This window comes from Oxyura jamaicensis, chromosome 1, assembly GCF_011077185.1.
Source record: "Oxyura jamaicensis isolate SHBP4307 breed ruddy duck chromosome 1, BPBGC_Ojam_1.0, whole genome shotgun sequence".
Classification (NCBI taxonomy): Eukaryota; Metazoa; Chordata; class Aves; order Anseriformes; family Anatidae; genus Oxyura; species Oxyura jamaicensis.
Genome location: NC_048893.1, coordinates 140,341,483 through 140,365,332, shown reverse-complemented (window position 1 = coordinate 140,365,332; position 23,850 = coordinate 140,341,483). Strand labels below are relative to the sequence as shown.

Genomic DNA, 23,850 nt, shown 5'->3' with positions numbered 1-23,850 from the left:
AACATTTACATATAGTCCCCTGAATGTCTCTCATATCTCCAACTCGTGTCAGAATTTTTACAGGGCTGACTTTAAGCCATAAATTTTCCCACACACTGTTATACCATATTTTTAGAGTAGTTTGCATCTTGGCAACTCTGAAAATGAAAAGTAGGGCTCATCATTCATGTATGTAAAATCTGGACTATGGCTTTTACACTCAGAGTTTTTGTTTGATTTTCTTACCGTCCCAACAAATGTCATTTTGTTATTATGGATATCAATCCTTGTTTGCCTTGCACTGTGTAATTATTCACTTACCATGCTGTGTATCTGACATCTCCTGGTGAATTTGGCAATATACTTGAATGGTCCATTTATTTTAAATTGAGGACAAGAGATATGAAGATATTATTGCACTAGTATTATTCATGACTCACCAACAGTTCAAACAGATCCAGGCAGATCTCAAGTAGCAAAATTATTTGTTGCTGTAATTGTTCCAGTGATGACATCACTAATTTTTATTAAAAAAGGTGATCAGGCCTGTCAACACCATCAGAAGTGGAGCTGAAAGAGATCTGAATGCTGCTCAAATTTAGTCTAGGTAACAATTTAACTACTAGTTTTGTGGTTTACTTCACTGGGAGCTGCACTTCAGTTCACTCATACCAAAACTGATGCCTGCAGTTTTGTGGTAGCCCCTATTTTTGAAAACAGCAGTTTGCCTGGTAAGGCTATATTGCTGAGAGGCCTTGTTCAAAAATCAAGATGTCATGCCAAAACTTCAATGGCCATTAAAATCATAGAATCACCTAGGCTGGAAAAAAACCTTCAAGATTGCTAGTTCTGATCATCAACCTGACCTAACACATCCCATTATTAAACCATGTCCCTTAGAGTCCCCACGTCCCCAGGTCCACACAGCTCTTAAATAATTCCAGGGATGGGGATTCCACCACTTACCTGGGCAGCCCATTCCAATGCCTAGCCACCCTCTTCCTGAAGCCATTCCATCAAGAAGCCACCCTCTTCCTAAGGTTGCTAGCAACTGTCCGGATGAATCCTTATTTTGCTACAGCTGGTATCTGTGAGATGCAGGCCATTTCTGATTCTAAGTTTAGTAAAAGTGGATTCTGGGCATGACACATGATCAGAACTGTAATAATTTGACTCTAACTACACAATAGATTCTGTACTCACAGCTGATTCTTCTAATATGTCCATTCCTTTCTTTGTTCCCAGGAGAAGCCTGAAAGAAAATTAGATACAGATAATGGCAAAGTAATTTAACTGAAAAGACCAAAAGTGTAAGGACCTTTTCCCCAAATGAACAAGGCTGAAGTTAGACAGCTACTGTCTTTTATTGGCTTATGTATACACTCAACCTTACTATTCTTTTCCTCATTCACAGGAGCACAGCCAGAATTCTATTACATTTTTTTTTTTAAATGCCTATTTATCCAAAAAGCCAGCACCTAAATGGAATACTGCACCTATTCTGAGAGACACGCCAGACACAGGGGCACCTGCCAGTGTGAGGCAACTTACAGACCTGGGGTTTTAATTTTTCATCCTGAAAGAGCTTGCTAAATGTCATCACTCACTGGAACAGGCCTGCTGACCTCTCTGGACCACTTACTTGAATAATGATTTAAGTTTGCAGGTTTTTTAGAAAAGAAAAAAAAAAAAAGTTGAACTTTGGACACTTTTTATTAACATTGTACTGGGAAAGAATAAAAAATTTCAGAATAACCTGAAATATTTCTACTGTCTCCATACCTCCATATTCTCTCATTTTTCTTTATAAGGCAGACTGTTCAGTTTCCTTGAGACTAGTCTCTTTAGAAATGTAGCATATTTCTTGAAAAAAAAAGGCTAAAAAAAGTTTAGGGAATAGTAATTTGTCTATGGCATTTCAGCAAATGTGGCAGTTTTCTTCTGTGTCACCAGTTTATTTTAGCTGTGTGAATACAACCAACCAATAGGTTTCTGAAGCATCAGCGAGTAGGAGCCCATCAAAAATAAATAAATATATAGATAAAAAATAAAATCCTTCTGTAAGCAGGGAATCAATCAGTGCTGTTATAGTCAAAAGAAAAAAAAAAAAAAAAAAAGACAGATTTTCCTCATGATTAACGAAAGTGTGTTAGAGTGCTACAGACCCAGAAGTTAAGCATGCTAAAGGTAAAATCCAAGATCAGTGTGAATGTTTTTATGGGAATGCAACACATACTATGAAGAAAGCTTTGCATAGCAGTTTAATTAAAGGGATTAACTCTCAGGAAAAAACAAAAAAAAAAAGAAAAAAGAAAAAAGAAAAAAGAAAAAAAAAACAACAGTTACATACATGGCACCATCATGTTAATGAATGCTACGGTCCCTTTCCTTGCACTTGCTGTTTCGCTGAATGGTGGTGGGTGCTTGGTGAGCAATCACCACTCGTGAACAACTACCTATCCTGCAGTAATATCACAGACCCTCTGGACTCATCCTATCTCTGAACTGAGGCATATCAGCTTGTAGCCCTAGATAATGTAAGACTGAGGATAGGAAGTTTTTCAGTAGTTTGTTCCTCACTTTCATTGCCATGGTTGCTAGTCTGAATTTGTTTATTTTTAGGAAGGTATTTGCTTTTCAGGAGGTCTTTTGCTTGAGTCTAAAATGCAGACAGTGACATTCAGGTGCCTAAAGGTAGGCTTCTGCTACCATCCAAAGTGATCTGCTGCATGACCTGGGATGTTGCCTACATGTGTCTGACCTATCTTCCTCCTCCTTCTTCACTTGCCTGACATGCAGTCTCAAGAGTGGCCCAAAGCCTCTTTCAGAAAACATTGTGCAGGTGACTTCTAAGTGGAACTAATAAATACACAAAAATTCATGATCTGCACTACCCAACGGCTTTTTGTTCTTCCTTCCATCTATGTGTTCTCTAATTAATCTACAATCTCTCAGTACTGTAAACATGTAAACATTATGATGATAATTAACAATTGTGTGCTGGCTTTTTTTGTGGAGCAATAGCCAGACATGCTGTCTCAATGCCTTGAATTAGTAACAGTTTCTCAAAAAGGAATGATATTTTCATTTTGTAAATTCAGTAGAGCTGTTGAATGTGGAAACAGCTTCCTCTGGCTTCTCTTACCTTGCTTTAATCTTACTTTTTCTTGAGGCCCTTAGGAATAAACTAAAAGGACATATTATTGACTTCACTGGGAAACGTCACCATTATTTTCAATAAGAATTTTTAAAAGTGAGGAATAGGTTTTTCTTCTGCCCCATACTGCAGGGTTGATTTCCAAGGCTTTGTGTGAAGGACTGAGTACTTGCAGTGTGTTGTGGGTGGGCCAGCCTTTGCACCTAGAGAGTGAAACAGTATGCCATGAGTTCTAATTCTCATTCATTGCAGGGTCTGAACAGACCCAGAAACCTCTTGTATCAAGCTTTTCATCCCATTGCTCAGGGAACCAGATTTTTCTTCTGTGAAAAAAAAAAATATATATATATATATATATATATATGTATATCTCACACTGTTTTACTCTAATATTTCCAAATCCTCCCCCCAAAACCAAAACCAAAAACAATAACTATGGTGACCCCTGAAAAAGAAGCTACCCGTTATTTTTTATGGTCATGATGTAATATCCAGGGCCAGGTCACTTTTCTTTTTTGGTCACTGACATCATGTTCAAACAGGGTTTAAACTGCTACATGGAGTGGTAATGCTTATATATCATGGAAGGTCACAAGGAACCTGGCCCAATCTGCCTTAGGTGCAAAACAAACAGTAATAAAGCTGCAATTGATTTTTATGTCTTGAAATCAAATAGGAATTCCTAAGCTTTACTCACGTGGGTAATTGTTAAGCATGTGCACCGTCCCATTGAAATCAATGGAATGGTTTAGCTGAGGAAGCATTCACAGGAACAGGCCTGTGCTTTTCATTTTGAATTTCTCCTGACAGTAAAATACAAGCAAACAAACGAACCCCATGAAAAGCACATTTTTTATTTTTTTTATTATTATTATTATTTTTTTTTTTTTACATAATACTACTGCAAATGCCTTGCATTAGCTTGGTGAACAGCTTGATGCTTCCACAACAACTGTATAATAACTTTACAAGTAAGTGCATCTAAAACTGGTGTGTTACATACACAAAGAGGCAATAATTAATAGTTGCTAGTTCTTACTTTTTTTCTTTTTTTCCTATTTCTTTTCTTCAATATCTCTTCATTTACTTTCTTTTGAACCACCATCAACAACTCCATTGGAAAATAAATACCAGGAGAAATACAGTCAAGAATCATTCTGTGTTGAGAAAATTACCCATGTAAATACAGTAAGAATTACTAGATGCCAGATGCAAGATAAAACCATTTTATGGCCCTGGGTTTTGATCCTTTAAACAGCAGAGATTAGAAGGTGACGTTATACCGTCTGGTAAATACTGCTTGATGTCTTGGATTTAGCATTTTGACCCACTGTGATCTTCTCTTGCAAAGTGTGAACGGTTGGTCCCAAAGGCCTCTCTCCATAAAGATGAATCATAGCAAAACATTATATTCACTATCAATAGCAGACCATTTGTTTACCAATAAGATTTACATCCAGCCATGTTTCTACCTGATTTGTGCTGATGTCTGTCTGGGAGACGTCACAAGTTTGAAGGGTCAGCTTCCCAGTTCCTGCACGGACATTCTCCATGCTATTGCACTGGATCACAACTCACTCAGCTTGAAGTTTCTCAGGTTTCACATTACTTGTGTACCACTTTTCTTTTTCTATGTTTTTTAGTACATCTCCTGGGTTCAAGCTAGTTTTTGGTTGCTTCTTCAAGAAAATGAAATTTTGGACCATGCCCTAGGCCATACACAGCCTTTTCGCATTCCCATCTGATGGTTCAATGTTATCTTCAACTAATGGGCACTCTAAGTCCATTGGGTGTATCTTCAGGGGCATTTGAAATCTGCAGTCAATAACAAACACACACAGCCTGTAGGAAGGAAGAATGAATTTGCTGGTAATGATATTTAAAGCCAGCTAGTCTTCCCTGGTTTCAGTTAACCCGCTGGCTCGTCTGGCCCAAATTATGAAGGTTAGCCCTCTATTCTCCCCAGTCACTCAGCAAGCAGAGGAGTCCAATCCCCTGCAGCAGCCTTTCCAAAGCAACAACTTCCTTATGTCAGCCAGAATTCATAAATTGTATGTACTTGGATTACTCTGATCATCACATTTCGTGCCCCTTTAGGATGATATCCTCTAGGGAGATCCCTATGGATACCAGCCTTTTCTGTCATGCCCTTGACAGCGGAATGTGGACTCCACCACAGGAGATGGCTGTCTTTGCCAGAGCACTCTTGTGAAGCACGAAAGACAGCATAGACATAATCAGACCACATCTACTACTGCTGGCTGGCTTTTTCTGCTTTTCTGTGCTGCTGCTTATCCTGAAGCAAAATTCTGCCCTGTCTTTCCTCAGTGGGCTTACTGTTTGTGAAAAATGTTAAGCAGAAGGTTTGCATTCAGGAATTAAAATTTGTCTTTCTTACATGCCTTGCATTAAGCCTTGCTGCACCTCTGGAGGTGCTGAGCACCCAGGAGATTAAGTCATATTCTTGTTATGCCCTGCTAGCAACAAAGGGCATTATTGCTTCTTCAAAACTGTGGGCTTAAAGAGAGAAGGAAGGAAAAGATCAACTATAAATTATATTTAAAATTTGCAACATATTCAATTATGTTGCTGGGGATTTGTCATTGTTTTCCAAATGCTCTTATTATCTGATATTTCTATGCTCTTTACTCCTCTGTGGACTCATGTCTAAAAAAAAAAGCCCAACCTTACACATGAATTCTTTGAGTAGAAATATAAACCCACAGTTAAGTGCATAGCAACATGGTGAATTTAAACCCAATCTTTACAAAAACGCCTAGAGCATGCACAGGCAGTGTTGGGGGAATTAGCTGAAAACAAAAGGAACAAACTGATTTAGCAGTGTTTTGTTCCTCTGTTACATTTTTCTCAGATACATAGATGCTCAGCTGCTGTAAACTGGACTAATTCCATTTTACCATTTTTAGCTAAAGATCTACTCCAAATATTTTGACTGCTGTGTATATTCTCTTCACACAAGGAGTAACTCTGTTCTATTTTACCTGGGACTGAGTAAGTTATAAAGGAGGACACTTCCTACAATGCCTTATTTGTGTAGTTCGGATAATCTCGAATATTCTCAGTTTAAAAATCTGAGAGAGCTTTTTAGATACCAAGTAGAATGTATTTAGATTTGTGCTTATTCAGAGTACAAAACCCCCTCAAGTACTAAATGCTTAATATATATTTTATAGAATAAAAAATGTTAAAGCGTAGGATTTTCTAAGCTGAGTAAACTTTTATCAGTTGTTTCTGTGCTTTTGGCTTTATTTCTTCTCATCCCTTCCCCTCAGAGAGAAAATAAAAATAGCTAATGTTCATTTGCTTCCCCAGTTCCTGCTTGCACTACTTCTGTTCAACTTTTATCTGGCAATCCAGCTTCCATGATACTCAGACTATGGTTTTGATACCTATTAGCTCTGTTTCTGGAGGATGCTGATCATACTCTTCCTTGCTGTAGGTCTCTTCACATGGCCTTGTGCTTGTGTCCTGGCTAAAAATACAAGGCATGTTTCAAAGACAAAGGCAACTCTGGGACAACAATGGAACAACTATTTGCCCAGGCACAGCAAAATACAATTAACAGTGGAATTGAGAGAGACTGACTCCCTTATCTACCCCTCGCTTCATCCTTGTATTTTTTCCCCTAAGCTGCTTGCAAAATGCTGCAGTGCTATGGGACAGATGTGACACAGAGGCTCAGTTATGGCCCCTTGGGATGCGGAGTTAATTGTAGCTAGTTTATTTGTACTTCGCCTAGCAAAGCGTTGTCTCTGTTTTTCATCCACCAGTTTTTGAGCTGGATCATGTTCACTTTGGCTGTGTGCATACTTCTGTACCTGGGAGTGCAGGTGAGCTCCTGTGCCAAGGTGCAAACATCCCAGCACCACATCTGGACAAGACTCCCATTCCTCCTTGCCCTTTCTGCATAAAGGAGGGCTGAGAACACAGACAGAAGATGCAACTTTACCCAAGAGGTTGGTAATACCTGCATCCACAATGTGAACATGCCAAGTACCCTTTTCCCCCACTCACTACTTGTCTGCTTCTCTTTAAAACTGAGAATTCCTTGGTCTGCTCACCTTCACTTGAGTGATATATTAGGCATTGCTCTGTGCTTAATCCATGTTTATGTGTTCTTTTCATGTGAATTTAGACTCAGACTCAGAATTTTCCTCCTTTCCCACAGTTCCTGTTGTCAGCCCCATATCTGACAAGAACTAGGATAATTGGTGGCACTTCACATGAAAGGGACAACAGTGATTTTTTTTATTATTATTATTATTATTATTTTTTTTCCTCTAGGAAACAAACAAGAATAACACCTAGATCCTGAAGGTTGTTGATTTATATTTTCTCCAGCACTTTCCTCTCTGAAAATCTAAGAAAACAGCCCTGTGATGTTTTTAATCTGGGTTGTTGTTGAGATGTCCCATTTCCTGTGGGGGAAGCTCACTGTTCATTGCTAATTAAATTTTCTGTAGGGCAATGCTTAATATGAAAACAACCTTAAAGGCATTTGTGACTGCAGAATATTACAATGCACTTCACAATCCTAAAGGTATGATCGGGTATAATTTTATGGCAGGTTGAAATTGGGCTAATATTTCCCTGCTGCTGAGAAAGAGTACTTGCACCCCTTTCCACCCTCTGCTCCCCCCTTCCCTGGTCCAGCTCCCAGCTGCTGGCCCTGACACCCCACTGTACTTGGAGTAAACCCATTCTTATCACCAACTTGGATAGCCACCATCCACTTTATGTGCTGGGCTAATTTTCTGCCATTTAGAGCTGAATACCTTGATGTGCAATCAGATGAGAACCAGCTCTGGCTCAAGATGTGCTACAGAAGTTGTAGCTGGGACAAGGAGGCAGCAGGGGTGACCAGACAGATCCCTTTCAGCAGATGCAGGTTGGGAATTCATCTCATGCTGTACCATGAAACCATGCACTATTAGGCACATACCAGGCACTTTAGCAATTGCCCCACAGTTACGGCACTCAGTCTGGAAGAGATCATAAGAACCACATGATTCAGTAGTTCCAAAGCAAACAGTAAAACATGTTTGTGACTTCCTTTTCCTATTAGGCTTATATGACTTTTCCAACAAACACAGCAGCAACACCCATACATGCCTGTTAGCCACCTCCACATCCATCCGGAGTCAGGAGAGGGATCTCCTTTAGGAAGAACAACCTCCTTTAGGAATTACTGCTGTAACAGTTTGATAGGGCCAGAGGGAAAATCTAAACAGATCTGCAATAAGATCAGTTATCCCAGGTGCTGGCACAAGTGCACTAATGGATGGGAATGAAATTCACCTGTATGTTCAAAATGCAAGGAGGGGTAAAGCAAGCCATGCTGTGTGGTGGCATCCTTTGAGTACAAAGTACAGGGATAAAAAACTTGTTGGAATCATCAGCTGACCACTTCTACACCTGCCTCACTTATTTGTGATGCTTCTTCTTCATGCCTCACAGAGGTTTTGTTAGCTATCGCTTCTCTAAGACCACTGTACTCCTAGTGTTAGTCTAGTACTTGCTTTCCTACCATCATCCTTCGTTTGCACTTCTCAGATATTTTAACCTGTCCACCCAACAGAAATTACTGTGAATACTGCTTTTCTACCTCCTCAGATTAAATATGTAGTGAAGGTCATTAAAACTTTCCATATACAAACATGTAAGTGGAAGACCACCTTAATGTTTGAGTTCTGTAACTGGTAAGCTACATTCTCTGGGTTGTTGTACATATTCTGAGAGCCTCTCAGCATCAGTCTTTGATCTGCTACATCAGGCAATTTAAGGACAAAGCTTACTGCAACAGGACCGTGAGTTAAACAGATCTTCTGGATGGATCTGCCTTAAATTTTTCTTACCATGAAAACCTCAAAAGGAAAAAACAAACAAAAAAAATCCACCAAAAAAAAAAAAATATTTTCAACTCAATATCCAGGTTTTATTGAAGTAAATCTAGATTAATGTGTGGGTTTTCTTTTAAACAGATAAAAAAATATATACAACGGCTTTATAAACAGATTTCTGCCTGCCCAGTTCCTCGTTGCAGGAAGGGTCTGTGCTTCCAAGATTGCTTTTCAATCACATCAGCGTTTTGAGGGGTTGCAGCAAATTCAATAGAGTTTCTTCAGTCTTGTAGAAAGTTTTCCTGTTCATCACCACCAAGGACTTTGTTCTGTGTTTCCCTTAGAAGTTTCCCAGCTTCTCTGCTGTGCTGCAGTCTCATTTCTTTCAGAACTCTGCTCTCTGCCTTCTTCTCAAACCTCCCCACTTTGAGTTGTAACCTTAAATGTATTTTCTGCTCTGAGCAGGCTGAGGTGCTTCCCTCTAGAAACAGCCTCCTCTCCTGGAAACCTGTACCTCACTCCTTTTGACAAAGAACCTATGATGAAATAAAATAAAATAATAAATAAAATAAAATAAAATAAAATCATATATAAAATAAAATAAAATAAAATAAAAATAAAAAAAAAGAATCAGAAACTCTTCACCACACACATACAGTCTAAAAGGCAGAAATATCTCTTGGATTACAAACCCTTATATAATTACTTAAGGAACATTATTGTGAACTATGTTTCTTTTTAGATGGCACAAACAGTGTGTTAGTACTTATGCACAATTCAAAAAATTGTCATTTGCAATCATCTTCTTCCCCTTATGGAGAAACAGACTGTGCAGAATAATGCCAGTGGCACAAAGGATGATCTGGAAACCTTGAGAATGATACAGCTCGACCTTGAGGACTAGATTCTGTAGTGACACTGCAGAAGTTCCAGCTGATGGAATATGGACTTTAAAAAACCATAAATTTCATACTTACAGGTACAAAAGCTCAGTGTGTCAAGCAAAAGATCAGTGAGTCAGACAGCATTTGCACTTCTTGTGCTTTTGTGCTTGTTGTGCTTTTTTGTTTGTTTGTTTGTCTTTTCATGCTATCCTACATTTGATTAATTTTGTGTTGCAGACCAGAGTTGGCATGGGTGCAAATCAGTAGTAACTACACTGAAATTAGGTTTACCTGGATGTAAATGAGAACAGAATACAGGCCTTATCATATAAATTCCCCAATTCCTTTCCATAAACCGCCTTTAATCAATGCGATAAAATCTTGCATTTGTGATGTTAACACATATACGCTTACTTTTTGCAAAGTCTAACACAAAAATTACTGTCTAAAAGACAAGCTGCGTTTGCACCTTTGCACTGTAAGATGATTATAGTTTTGTGAGAAAGGAGTGAAAAGGGATGGTCCATTTGCAGAAATCAGTTTTATCTAAGCCATCACCATGAAGAGTAAAATGCTTTCATTATGACAGCATGTCTGCGGTGTCTCTTGCAGGGAAGAGTTTTTTTGCATGAACTCGTTATGTATTTCCATATTTTCATTGTAAAAGTAGTACTGATTGTCCTGGGTTAGTAACAGTGATGCTGGAATAATTCTGACATCATTAAAAAATTGGAACTGGACAATCACTCATACATGGAGAATGTCCGGAGGAAGATGAAAAGACAGAGAGAAAACATCAATAGGATGTGTTAGCACCAGTCGGTGCACATTCTACGCTGGCTGCCAGTGTATCAGATGCCATATTAAACATCTTATTATTTTCAGTCAATAAGCAAGACACCAGATTTTAAAAACTTTAGCTGACAGAGAATAACATCCACACAAGAAATACAAAAAATATACATCATCCACACCCTATAGTGTATTAAATGCCCATTTCAGTTCAGAGGTGTATTTAAACCAAAATTTTTCACGTTACATGGAAAAAAGAAAACTGTTTCTTTAAGAACTTGCTTCTACCAGAGGTCAATAGCTTTACCATTATACATTAAAAGTTAAGTACAGTTATTGACAGGCAAACCACAGAAATTTGTTTATGTCAATGAGGAACAGCAAATAGATACATGTATCAGGAGAAGAGCCCTAGAGGAAAAGTTCCTTGTGCAGTGAAATTAGATTCACAGGTCACAGATGATTTGTTAGTTCTTTCCAAGTTGCAGAGCAGTAATTTATGGGAGAGCTCTCTCATGGCCTCTTTACCTGCACTACAAAAAGCAATATTTTTTATGAAAGTGTAAGTTGCATGTCCTCACATATGACAACCCATGGAACTGAATGAATTAATATAATCCCCTAAGAACAGAGCCCTTCTGTCACTCTAAAGGTAATAGGCACTTCTTTAAATCCTTTTTTTCTTCTCTGGGAAACCTCCCCTTACAATCCCAAATGGAGGAGTAGCTGGAGGGCCGCAAATTTTGATTTTTAATGCAAAGAAATGTCAAATAACATCTATTCAGGTTGTCCTTTAGATGTAAACAGATTTCCACTAAATATTTGAAATTTATAGGATTTTTTTTTTTTTTTTAAGAAAACAAAATAACTTTAGCTAGTGTAGGCTGAGGCAGGCATGCTCTACCTACAGCAGATACCTGCAGCTCTTCCTCGAGCCATATTCTATACGGCTGTGGTAGTACAAAGTCAGCTACAAGAGTGTTGCGAGGGGATTTACATTACCTCATGGTGAGGGTGCTTGTGATGGGATAAGAGCTGGGGTTCTCCTTGGGGTACTGGTGGAAAGCCCTAGCAGTGCTGAGAAAGCAGCTCTGAACATTAGAGAAGCTCTCCAGCATCACAAGGATCAAAGCTTGCCGGTTTTCTGGCTGACTTCTCCAGAGGAGGAATAGAGAGACAGTTTATATTTTGTCAGGGTGAATTTCCATAGCAAACAATGCTAACAGTGATATGCTAGGATGTAGGCAACTGGTACTCCCTCTTTATACCAAGAAAAACAAAGACTTGGAAGTTACAGCTGCTGCTCTCCATGCTCTCCAGTGGCTCCAGGTGACTCCTGAGCCCATCCACACTGCGGTCCCTTTAGGAATGAGAGGTACCTGGCAGGGCTGGTTTGCAGCTTAATCATGAGGTTGTACCCACTGTTGTCTGTCTCTGAGCAGGAAGGAGGCAGGAGCATTGCAGGACAGACATTTCCATCTTTCCAAGACTTCCTGTTACTGAGACAAATCCAAACTGCAGAAGTAGCATCTGCCTGAATGTTTTATCCTTTATGACCTCCTAATAAACTTGGCAAGGCCCCAGAATTATTTGTCTTTGGTGAAGAGTAATTAAATATGAAATACATGTTTTGGAGATTAACAGCTGGACAGCTGTGTGTGAAAACATCCCTTGCAAAAAGGTTAGCAGGCTGAACAGGAGTGTCATGGCACTTTGTGGGGTTTTTAAGTCTTTTAGGTAGAGTTGTCAATAAGGCAACTCTCAGTTGCGACTGCTCTGTTCTCCGTTTCCATCCTTTAAAAGGGTTTCTTCATGCCTCTGGATAGTGGTACTAAGGAACTGTCCTTAAAGTCATTGTCACACAGGGGCTTTGCAGAGGAGGCTGTGCGGTGCTGGCTGCTTTGCTAACTGGGGCAAAGTCACATTCATACACCCTTCTTGATTTCTTCACCCTTTTTTTCATCCACCCTGCAGATGACCCCGTGATTGTACTGTACTAAGACAGAGAGAAAGCCACTGCTTTCTGGGGAACAAGGCTGTTAGCAAATTAAAGGTAATTGATGATTTTTTCCCAGTTGTTACTTTTGCTATTGTGTTGTGCATGTGTGTAGGTGGGTGTATGGGTGATTATGTTTGAAAAAAAGAGATGGACTGATGGAGGGAAATCTTCCAGAACACTTTCGTCTTTTAGTTAGGGAAAGGATATATTTTATCTGATTTTTATCAAAGGTGACACAAGAAGTAATGAAAGGATAAATAATTTTAAAGCCTCAGAGAAAGAGGATTCTTTAATAAAGAAAGGATCTGTCTTGGAGATTTAGCTTTCTTAAATCCATCAAATCCCTGTGTCAAATGCAGTAATATTCCAAAATTTTATGACAGTTTTTATTTCATGCATATTAAGAACAAGTAACTCTCACACTTAACTGACACAATGGATGATTTTTCCTTCTGGAACTGGAACACCGGGGCACTATACATGTGCTCTCTGTAAAACATTTCCAAGTTCAGGACTTCCATTATAAATCTTTCTATTCATTTACATGTATTATTGTTTTTGCCTTTAATGGTTTATGTACATACAAAAAGGCAATGATATATATTTACTAAACTACTACCTTCCCATTTAGTGAATTGCTTAGCACAGATGCTTTGTTTCATAAACACTGTCATTAAATGCACAAAATTATTGATTTAAACTGCTTTACTGAGAGGTTGCTCCTTATAAAGAGCAGAGTCAGGTCTCTTTTTAGCTGCAAACTAGGCTGAATTTCATAATAAAACTTTCATCATGAAAAGAAAATCAAAACTCTGAACAACAATAACCTCCCTATGATATATCAGTGACTAAATCTCCAAGAGAGCTGGCTTTATTTATTTATTTATTTATTTTGGTAAGAAAAAATAGAGAGAGAAAGAGAGTAGTAAGGATGCTGTGTTTCTTGTAAGGGACTCCTTTTCGAAGAGATCATGCTAAAAAGGCTGCTAAAGGGATCGCTTGCTGCTGTAATTTGTATAAAGGAGCTCTCTTAATTATAGCCAGAGTTTATTGCGTCTGCCCTTCTCTCTCTCTCCCCCCAGTGTGTGTGTATGCAGAGAGCTAGAGAAAGCTGGCAGCGCTACCTGAATAGCTATTGAAAGAGGGAGACTTCTCAGTGCCTGCTTCATTACTGGGTAGCAGCTCTTCCAGTGTGTGTGAGAGCTCCTAACTGCATTCTCCCATCGAAAAGCCCTTGGTAAGTCCCCTTAGCCAGCAGAGCTGCGGATTAACTCAGCGAAAGGAAGGAGGGGGGTGGCAGGGGACCGTGGGGGCACGCAGAGCCCGTGCGCAGCATCAGATCTATTAGATTTCCAAGCCTGTTGTAATAAAAGTGTGGAATCTTCTGTGCTTTGTGAAGGCAATTGCATGGAATGTTTTGTGTGCTCAGGAGCAGTGCTAAATGCCTTCAGGAGTGCTGGAAACAGCAGAATTTTTCTATAGGAGATGAGATTAGTGAATGCTTCTCAGAGCTGCAAGAAGAGTGTTTGTGTTTTGTTTTGGTACCCCCTATCATTTTCCTCTTGTTTTCCTCTTCCCCTTTGTTGTGTTGAATGTGTTAATAGGCTCAGCAAGAAGAAACTATGTCTTCCTGCTGATTGATGGCTTTTGAAATGTAGAACTTTTATCGAGAAAGATGAGAGTTGCGGCTCCAGAGGAGATATATGTGCTCTTTAAGTGCATGTACATTCTTGTCCATGTTTCTGGTGCTGATTGTATAGATTTACCATGATCAGGAGAAGTCCAAAAAGCTAGAAGATGCACATTTACTGCTGAAGATGCCAATGTTTATGCTTGTTAAATGTGCTTGTATCACATGCTTTATTAGTCATCTGCCTGAAAAGTGGCACTCTCCAGGTACCGCCTTCCAGTATATGTCTCAAAAAGCACTCTTTCTCAGGCACTTTTATTAACCCTGATGCTGTAAGTCAAGCTCATTAGGCTCAACAGAAAATAATAGAGGCCATCGAAGAGGTCAGGTTGCAACCCTCTTTGCTCCAGCTGAGCTATGGCATAATAAAAGAGAGCCTTGAATGATGCAGCTATTGGAGGGTCCCATTGCACTGGAGTTGGCTGCCTTTTGATTTGAAAAGTATGAATGAGTTACTCCAGGGATGGGCTGGAGTTTATTGGCTAGCAATACAGAGCATTACCAGAATGACTGTTGCCCTACACCTATTTACCCCAGACTGGGGTAAAACCATTCTACAAGAGCTGTCTGTCGGACTAGCAAGACATGGGAGCACTGGCTCATCTGTTACTGTCAGTCTAGTCCAGACCTCTGTTGGCTACAGCTGTGCATTGGACCATACAGATGACACAGCCGTATTTATAACTATGAGGGGTAAAGCTGCTCTTTATATTTAGAAAACATACACTAGTGATTTGAAACTGCTGCTTGGAGTCCCTAGACATCATTTTCTCTGCTACTGAGCAAACATGATAGCTCAAAGGATTAGGTTTTAGCTTGCAATGGTTGCTTTCCAGTAAGAATGGGTAAATTTATGTCTCTTCTACAGGTCAAAAGGACCAGACAGACTTTTTTTTTTTTTTTCTTTTTTCTTCTTTTTTTTTTTTATTTTTTTCTTCTTTTTTCTTCTTTTTTCCTCTCAGAAGGTTTCAGTGTTTATTAAAAGACAACTTTTATAAGCTAATATTAAAACAAAGCTCAGCTCTGCAGCCAAGAAAAGAATAGGTATTGCTTCCTGAAACTCAGTCAATTTACACTATATTGAAAGGGGAATCGTGCAAAGAGGTGCAGGGATTAATATTTGAGCTTATATAACTTCATGCTGTGGAAGTTGTAAGTAGGAATATGTTACATGTTCCAGGTTTTCAGAGACAACATTACTTTATTGATAAAATAAGTTTTTGTTAAAATTGCATCATTACCTGGGACACATAGTGCATTAAACAGAATACTGTACAAAATTGAGAAGAAAAATCTTGTGGAAGGGAGGGGAGAAGGGGAATCTATAAGCAAAGGACACTTTTTTGTTGCTTTTTTGTTTTGTTTTGTATTAGTGTCCAACAGCTGCATAAGCTTGTTGCTAGAATACTCTCAATACAACAGTGAACTGCCTTTTCTAAGTTTGTTTTGCTTTAATCATCTGCTTGGATTTATGAAAAAGCAGAAATACATCAACGAGAAGAATTTCAGTGTGAACAGGAGTAGGAACAGGTAGTTTAATTTGTCTCTGTACCACATCCTTGTATCAAATTCAGCCTTAATCATGCTTGTTTTAGTAAGGGGATTCCATTGTAATCTGTTTGCTATTAGCATGGCATGGTGTTCACAAAGCAACCTAATATCTGGTCAGCATAGCAGAAAAATGCTGGGGGCTGTTTGCTGGCAGTCAGATGCCACAACCCTTTTGCCTACTGGAAATGCTGTATTCTGTGAGGATGATGCACCCAGCACAAGAAAAAGAGACAAGGAGAGTGTCTTGGTTTGTAGGCAACACCTCTATTTTCATGTCCATTCCTGCTCTGTAGAGCCTTGCCAATGGCACAAGGCATGTGCCTTCTCTATCTTCTTGCAGATCTGTCCCAACAGGAGTGAGATGAGGAAGAAACCATTTGTCTCTTCCTACACAGTGGACTATGTGCCTCTGATGGACAAAGCTGCCCTACGCTTGAACATGGACCCACACACCCATATAGTAGGAAGCTTAGTAAGTGGTGGGCAGGGAATATTGCCTATTTTTGGGCTGCTCTAACACACTTGAAGTTAGGCGGTATGTGTTTCCACATGTAGTCAGTATGTGTTTCCAAGTAGTGGCTTACCCCATCCATTCCACCAGCTCCAGCAGAGTTATATTTGGAGGAGATCAGACATGGTCTTAAGTTCTCACTGATACAAAGAGTCTTCAGACCTTGCCAGTATGAGCCACAGAGATCTAAATGTGCCTTCAAGCCTACCTGTTTTTTCATCAGAAATTCTCTCTGCTACTTCCTGACTTGAAATGAGCTTGCCTCCCTGCCCCCATCAAAGATTACAATTCATGAGGCAGAAAATGCCAGGCACTCAAACACTGGCAGAGTTCTTTCAAATTATGTTTCTAGTTTATCATTCTTTTATATGTCAAAGTTTTCCATTTCCCCTCTCAATTTTTATATATAGCAAAATGTATCAATCCAGGCATTTCAGTACCGACTGCTAAAGCGTAAGGGTCGATAGATCCTAGCCTACTGAATAAACAGGGGTTTCCAAAGGGCATTCCCTGTGCTGAGCATAGTGTTTTTTTTTGTTTTTTTTTTTTTTTTTTAGTAGTATATAACTTCAGTTACTCTACAGTTCTTCATATAAGAATTGCAAAACAAAACCACAGAAGCAGAGACTTAAAATTCATTGTTTACTGCTCTAAAAACTCTCCATGTTGCTCTTGGACACTTTTCTTCTTCCCTCCCCCTTCCTGTAGAATCCCGCTGGCTCTAACTTAGACTAAAGCTCTTTGGAACAAGTTTCACGTCTCCACTCATTGCTCACCTTCATGTCCATCATACTGCATGGAAACATTAAATATTAACCGTAGCTAGAATATTTAGAGTGGATAAAACCATAATGCAATCTTCTGATCCTAGCTGTAATTTTTCTGTAATTCCTTGCAACTTAGCATGGTCAAAAGGAGAGAAACCTGTTCAAGTTTTCTTCTGTAAACTTTTTGTTACTGTCCCTGGAGAAAGGACTCAAACTCCTAGCATCTGTTACCTCTGTCCACTGCACAGCTGTGGTAAGGGGGGAAAGGCCTTGAAAAACTAAGCTTATACAGTTATCAGGGGATTTCTGAAAGAACACTATGGAGATTTTCCAGTGTGGCATTCTTGTGATTAGAATGACTTCCAAATTATTTTTGTCATTGCTAGGACAAGAGTGGAACTGACATTTAGCAGCATATGAATTCCCCAGTAATCGGTGCCCCATAATATAAATTAGGTTAGAGGCAGTTTACCAAATCCCAGTACAACAAGTTTTCACTTTATTATTCTCTCAAAGGAAGATAATCTACGATGTAAATTTTAGGAAGACAACTGCAGCATAGGGAAGATACAACCATAAATGAAAATAAACTTATTTTCAAAAAATATAAACAACCATAAATGAAAATAGGACTTTGTAGTCAAAATTCCTTGCTAAATTGAAAAAGAATATCTGCATCCAGAAATCACATAGTGAGTCTGAGATTTCCCTATTCTGTGTTTTTGTGTTAAATCTGCTAAATAATTAAAGAGAGGAAAAAAGTGCAGAAAAGATAACTAGGAAATAGCAGGCATGACCACAACTAGCCTGCGCATTTCATTAAACCCGTATTCAAGATCTTTGACTTGAAATTGGATTTTTTTTTTTTTTTCACTGAAAAACTGTGGCAGGATATGTTCCCAGTACTACAACAGATGCTATTAAAGCAGCTTCTTTCCATTATGAAAACAAAGCTGAAGCACTATAACATATGTTGTGTTGATTCATGTCTTAGGAAATATAATTCCATGGAGATATATTTGATAAAAGCAATAAGAAAGCAGCTGATTCCTTGGAAAAATGCATTTGACTGCAGCATTAGCCACTTGCATATTGTACTTGACAAACACTCAGATGCGATGTTTTAATACATTGCCATGAGACCTAAAGAGTTTCATTCAGATGCAACACTATTCCTTCATTTTCCTGAATGTCTTATGTTACTTGCAAATGGAAAACCTTGGTAAACAAATCCTTTTATAGGAGTCTGACCCTGGTGTTCAGTTGCTAGCATTCAGACCTTAAGATGGTATAGTTCCTCATCTGCAAAAGTCAGATAATATTTCTGCCTCCCCCTCCAATTACACACCCTTGACCTGTCTTCGTTGCTTAGATTGCATACCGAGGGCAGGGACTCTGCCTTGTTATCTGCACAATACCTACATAGTAAGCACCTATGTGGTTCTTGGCTGCAGCCTGTAGGCGCTCCTGTAAAATAACTTCATCTCCCGTGCCACTAATTGATATTCTCAGTATCAGACTCAGCCAGCTATGTGGTGCCAGCGATGCCAGGAGCATTTTTCTCCAAAGTGCTGAGAACAGAAGCACCTGCAGTCTACAGACCCCTTCCAGGTGTGACTGCATGTGACTACTGAGGGCTTCAGTTCCCCCATCCATTACTTCAACCATTTTTATAAATAATAAAATGCACACCCAAGTGTTGGAAGAAGAGACTTAGAATTCTAGTTTTAGAATGAGGGTCTGTGAATGGATGTAGCAATTATATCAATGATACTGAGATATACCAGTTTCTTTGACAGTTATATTGGCTCCACAGAATTGACTACCATGTTTGTTTATGACAGTAAACTAGATAAGGTGAATCCATGGAGGGCTGATAGGTGCCCTAACAAGGCATGATCCTGCAGCATTCTCTTTCTGACCAGAAATATGCTCAAATAACTGACAGCTGACACCTTCAGTAAAATTCAGCACAAATCAATCAAAACAACAACAGCCCATATCTTCCTGATGCATGTATGTCCCAAGACTAACTGTTCATTTGGCTGGAATGAGCTCTATAAAAAAAGAACAGGTTTTGGAGCACTGCCAGCTCTTAACTCCCTGTTTAGTATGTTAAAATATAATTTAACAAAACTTAAAGGGTGTTTTGTGCTGCACTTAAAGAGCAACAAACCATCCTTTTGCTGAAGTAAAAGCATTAGATGAATTGGTCCTTGATGAACTTCATTCAGTTCAGGGAGGTTAAGCCTGGATGGAGGGACAGAGCGGAGTAGACAAGGCCTGTTTCATGGAATAGGGGGGCATGTACAGAGCATCTGTTCTACATCCTCACTTGTCTTGTTGCTCCACCGTGATCACTGGGAGAAGATGCAAGTTACAGCAGCCCAGTGCACAACAGGGAGAATATTGTTCCAAAGAAAACAGAATTTTATTGGGAACTATTTTTGTGCGTTTATTTATTTATTTATTGAGAAAGAATAAAGCAGACCACCTCTCTAGCTTAACTAAAACTGTAATTTCTGATACAGTCTTAAAAAAAGAAAACTCAGATGCTTAAATCTAAATAGATTCTTTCATTGTGTTCAAACTGAAATTGCTTGAAAATGCCTTCAGATAAAGCCAGATCTGCCCATCTTATAAATCCCTGTTGTCTTTTAGCTGCATTCAACCTGAGGTCAACAAGGTGACTCAAGCCTAGATTCAACAGAGAACAAGAAAATTCCCAGAAGCTTTTTCTCCAAGCTGGTGCCTACCTCCTAGAGATTTAATCAACTGCCTAGAGCTTATTATCAGAGCAAGTACCCTGACTCTGGCTCAGAAAAAGGCAGTCGTCTTTTCTGTGCAGTTGGAAAATTCTATAGAGCCATGTGTTGAGATGGGATCTCTGAGCCTCTTTTGGGCACTGCTGGTGCCAAGTTGCTTCCTGTTGCAGAGCCCGGATGTCCCTGTTCAGTGTCTTTGAGATTCTGCCCTGGGACGCAACAACTTTTACCTCTGTCATTATCCACAAACCCAATGATGGCGATCTAGGGAAATAAGGATTGTGTGTGGTTCTCCAGACTCCATACATTAAAAATCCTTTTTTTTTTTTTTTTTTTTTTTTTTTTTCTTGAAAGAAAGGGTTTTGGTTTGCCCTTTTTCTCAATTAAAAAAAAAAAAAAAAAAAAAAGTCATTTGGAGGTGAAATCATTCAGCAATGGTGGAGAAAGAGCTAATGTATTGACTGAACTCTTCACAGATGTCAGCTGACTTTGCTGAACTAAAGTTTATAGGATTAGTTGTTTTGGACCAGAAAACTGCAGTATGAAGCCTTAGAAATTATAAATAGTTACAATTATATATTTAAAAATGAAAAATAGATTTCTTCATGAAAATGGTGTGCTATGTAGGCAAACATTCGTTCTGCTTTGCTCATTGGGAAGCACCATTGGATTCTACTTTTCAAGGCACTACGGAGAGCAATACAGATGCAAGGTACTGCCTTACTTGCACTACAGATCCCCTTTGAATTCTCTGAGCATATTTTTCTAGCTCTGTATCCTTCTGCCAGGTGTGTCTGAGGTCAGAGCTCAGCATGTCTGTTATTCAGCTAGGTGCCATGGTTTTTAGCTTGGCCTCCCACCAGAAGTGGCTTGTAATAAAAGCAAACTAAAAGGCAAAGAATAATAGCACTTGCATGTCCTTCCTCCTTAGGATTTGATTCTCTTGGCATGTAGTTGGGACTATGTTAAAACAAGACTGATATTTTATTTGGCTAACAGAGTGAAGGAACAGGGTTGGTAACAGGGTAGTGGAGGGAGGAAAGATCTTGGTAGTGCATGGTAGTGTATCACTTCCATTATGCTCCAGATAAAATATCTGAAAAGTCATCAGGCTTTTGTCATCTGTTCAATTTTTGGAATGCTTCCAGGAAAAGGCAATACCTACAAGGACTGTGTCCATTTTAGCTAACAGACTCTGCTCTCTCCTCAAGCACAAATTATTTGTGATTGTGGATGCAGGCATATGCGTGAGTTCACATGAACAGCTATAGCGAGACTCCTAATTTGCAACTAACCCACCCTGCCATACACAGACTTCTATGCAAGCAACTCTACATCTCAGTAATGAGTGTGCTATTTATTAGAGTTGGCTAAGTCTGCCTGGTTTCAATCTGGTTTCAATCTTATCTTAAGATATTCAGTGTTGAGGTTTTGGTTCAGCAAAGTGTCAGCATAAACATATATACAGCTATGTCTGGAAGTACCAACTTTACAGCTGTATTCCAAAGCTGTTCCCCAAGAAACACGTAACACCTGTACATCAGTGTAGCTCTCATTTTTAATTTTTAAAAAGTATGGACTGAGAGCATACCAGAGTGACCACCTTCTGATTATAGACTACATGAAATAACACCCTTGTGAAGTATGCCTAAACCCATGACACTCAAACGAAAAAATTAAGGACCATCACATTGCCAGATAATGTACCTTAAAATCTAATCTTATAATGCAAGGGTCAAACAAAATCAAAACACTGTTTACAGCAGTGTTCTTTCTTCTCATCTCTGCAGTTGTTAAATACATTTAGTCCAAATTAATTAAAACTATAACAAAAAATATTCTTATGGAGAATTTAAAGAGTAACATGTGGCATATAATTTGGATTTCTGAGTGATTTAGAAAATTAAGCTGCATTACTCATCCCTCTCAACTAAATATGTACATTCTGTAATCTTCCATGTGAATTTTCAGCTCATCTTTGGGTAACATTTTGGTTGTCTGCTAGAGAAGAACATTCATCTCAGAATGAGCACAGCAAAGTGAAAATAGTCCAGTTGGAAAAAATGAGCATGACAGAAAGTGACCCTGAGCTACAGTCATGTATAGGAACCTTCAATTTCTTTTCAGTGACAGAAGAATTCTTTTACTTTCTTTCCAACAGCAAACAATCCTTCTGTATTACCGGATCATTTAGAATTGAGTGGCATTTTAGTGTATGACCTTCTCTCTTTGAGCTAAATATCATCACATGAACACATCGTCAACAGCATCAGGAGACATCAGACTGGAAGAGATCTGTTGGCAAACAAATCAGAACCTTCCACTCCCAGAAAATAAATAAAATAAATAAATAAATAAATGGAATTGAAGAGAAAAAAGTGTTACCTTCATAAATGACCCTCCAGTGCTAACATCATTCATTCAAACATGTAGTACAAATAATGTCCAGCTGCTTGCATAGCTGTTAGTTCTAGTAGTTCAAATCTATATGTTCCCTTTCATTAACTAGTATATTGGGGCTATGCCCAGACACTTTCTATCCACGACTCAATGGAGACAAACCAATCAGCCCAAGCAACCCAGCCAATGTTAAATCTGGCTATCAGTACAGGTAAGAAAAACAAAATACTATGACAAGCCTGCAGCTAATATAATCTGATCAATTATTAAATTAAATGAAATTATGAATTTAAAGTATATAATATAATGTAATGTAAATATAATGTCATATAATCCTTTCCAGAAATATTCTTATGAACTCCAGGAGCAAATCTAAGAAAGGCAGTAGAGCCATGGTCATATGGAGGGTGAAATTCATCAGAGGGAGAGGAACCAAAGACTATATAATTTCTTAGGCTTTGGAAAACAACTGAAAATAATCCTTAGCCAAGATCATCAATGGGAACAGATGCTCCACAGAGATAAAGAGAGGTTCATGCAAGCCCTGTTTCCCACCACCTTGTCTCAAATGAAAGGATGGTAAATAGGCATATCAGATTCTTTAGGTTCATATTTCCCTTGGCAGATTTTTCAGGCTGTAAAAGCCCAGCCAGGTTCACCAGAGCATCCTGATAGACCTTGCAGGAAGTCTGGGAATACCTGTTAGTTGAAAACAGATCTCAGTGTGGAGCTCTGCCTCTAGACAGACCAGGGAGGGAGTCTGGAAGGAGAATACTAGTGGCTCCATAGTGGGTACACTTCCACAGTTGTTTTAGAATTCAAAAGACCAAAGGAATAAGCTTGAGCATACAAAAATCATAATAAGAGTAATAATAATAATAAAATAAAATTTTTAAAAAACAGTGTTATAGCCAAGCAATATGAGGTACTTTTGGCATTGTTTGTTCATTTGGCAGACTGGCACAGAGTAAGGTGAGATCAGCTTTGTGCAGCTGAGCTGTTGGTCTAATGCTCTGCCAAGTCCCTGGGTAATGTTTTAAACACGTTGGCCCCTCTGAGGCTGCTAAAGCCAGAATCTGTGAAGGCTGGGTGTGAGAGACAGCACATCCATATGGAGAGCCAAGAGCAGCTTGGTGCTGAGGTCAGGCCACAGGCCTTTACAGTCGGAGAGGCTTGACCTAGCTAGAAGTGATACTAACACAGGCTGCCTGGTGCCCTTAGAGGGTTTTCTGTCATTTGGAGAAGCTGCTATGGGACAGAAGACCTCCATTCTGTGGCATGGGGTGCATCAGGCACAGCATTGCTGGCTGGTTGAGGGAAGGGATTGTCCCGCTCTGCTCCGTGCTGGTGTGGCCTCACTTTAAGCACTGTGTGAAATTTTGGGTGATACAATATCAGAAGGACATAAAACTATTAGAGAGCACCAAAGGAGTGAAATGAAGATTGTGAAGGGTCTGGAGGGCAAGACGTATGAGGAGCAGCTGAGGCCACTTA

At 39.2% G+C, this 23,850-nt stretch overlaps 1 protein-coding gene across 1 annotated transcript in view; it reads left to right on the top strand.

The window, feature by feature from the left end:
* The first annotated feature begins 13,752 nt into the window (after positions 1-13,752).
* The window catches only part of ST6GAL2 (ST6 beta-galactoside alpha-2,6-sialyltransferase 2), a 179,136-nt gene continuing 169,038 nt past the window's right edge, over positions 13,753-23,850 (top strand). Inside the window, exon 1 of the mRNA XM_035316944.1 lies at positions 13,753-13,909. The gene's annotated coding sequence lies outside the window, so the exon portion shown is untranslated. The remainder of the gene's footprint in view (positions 13,910-23,850) is intronic.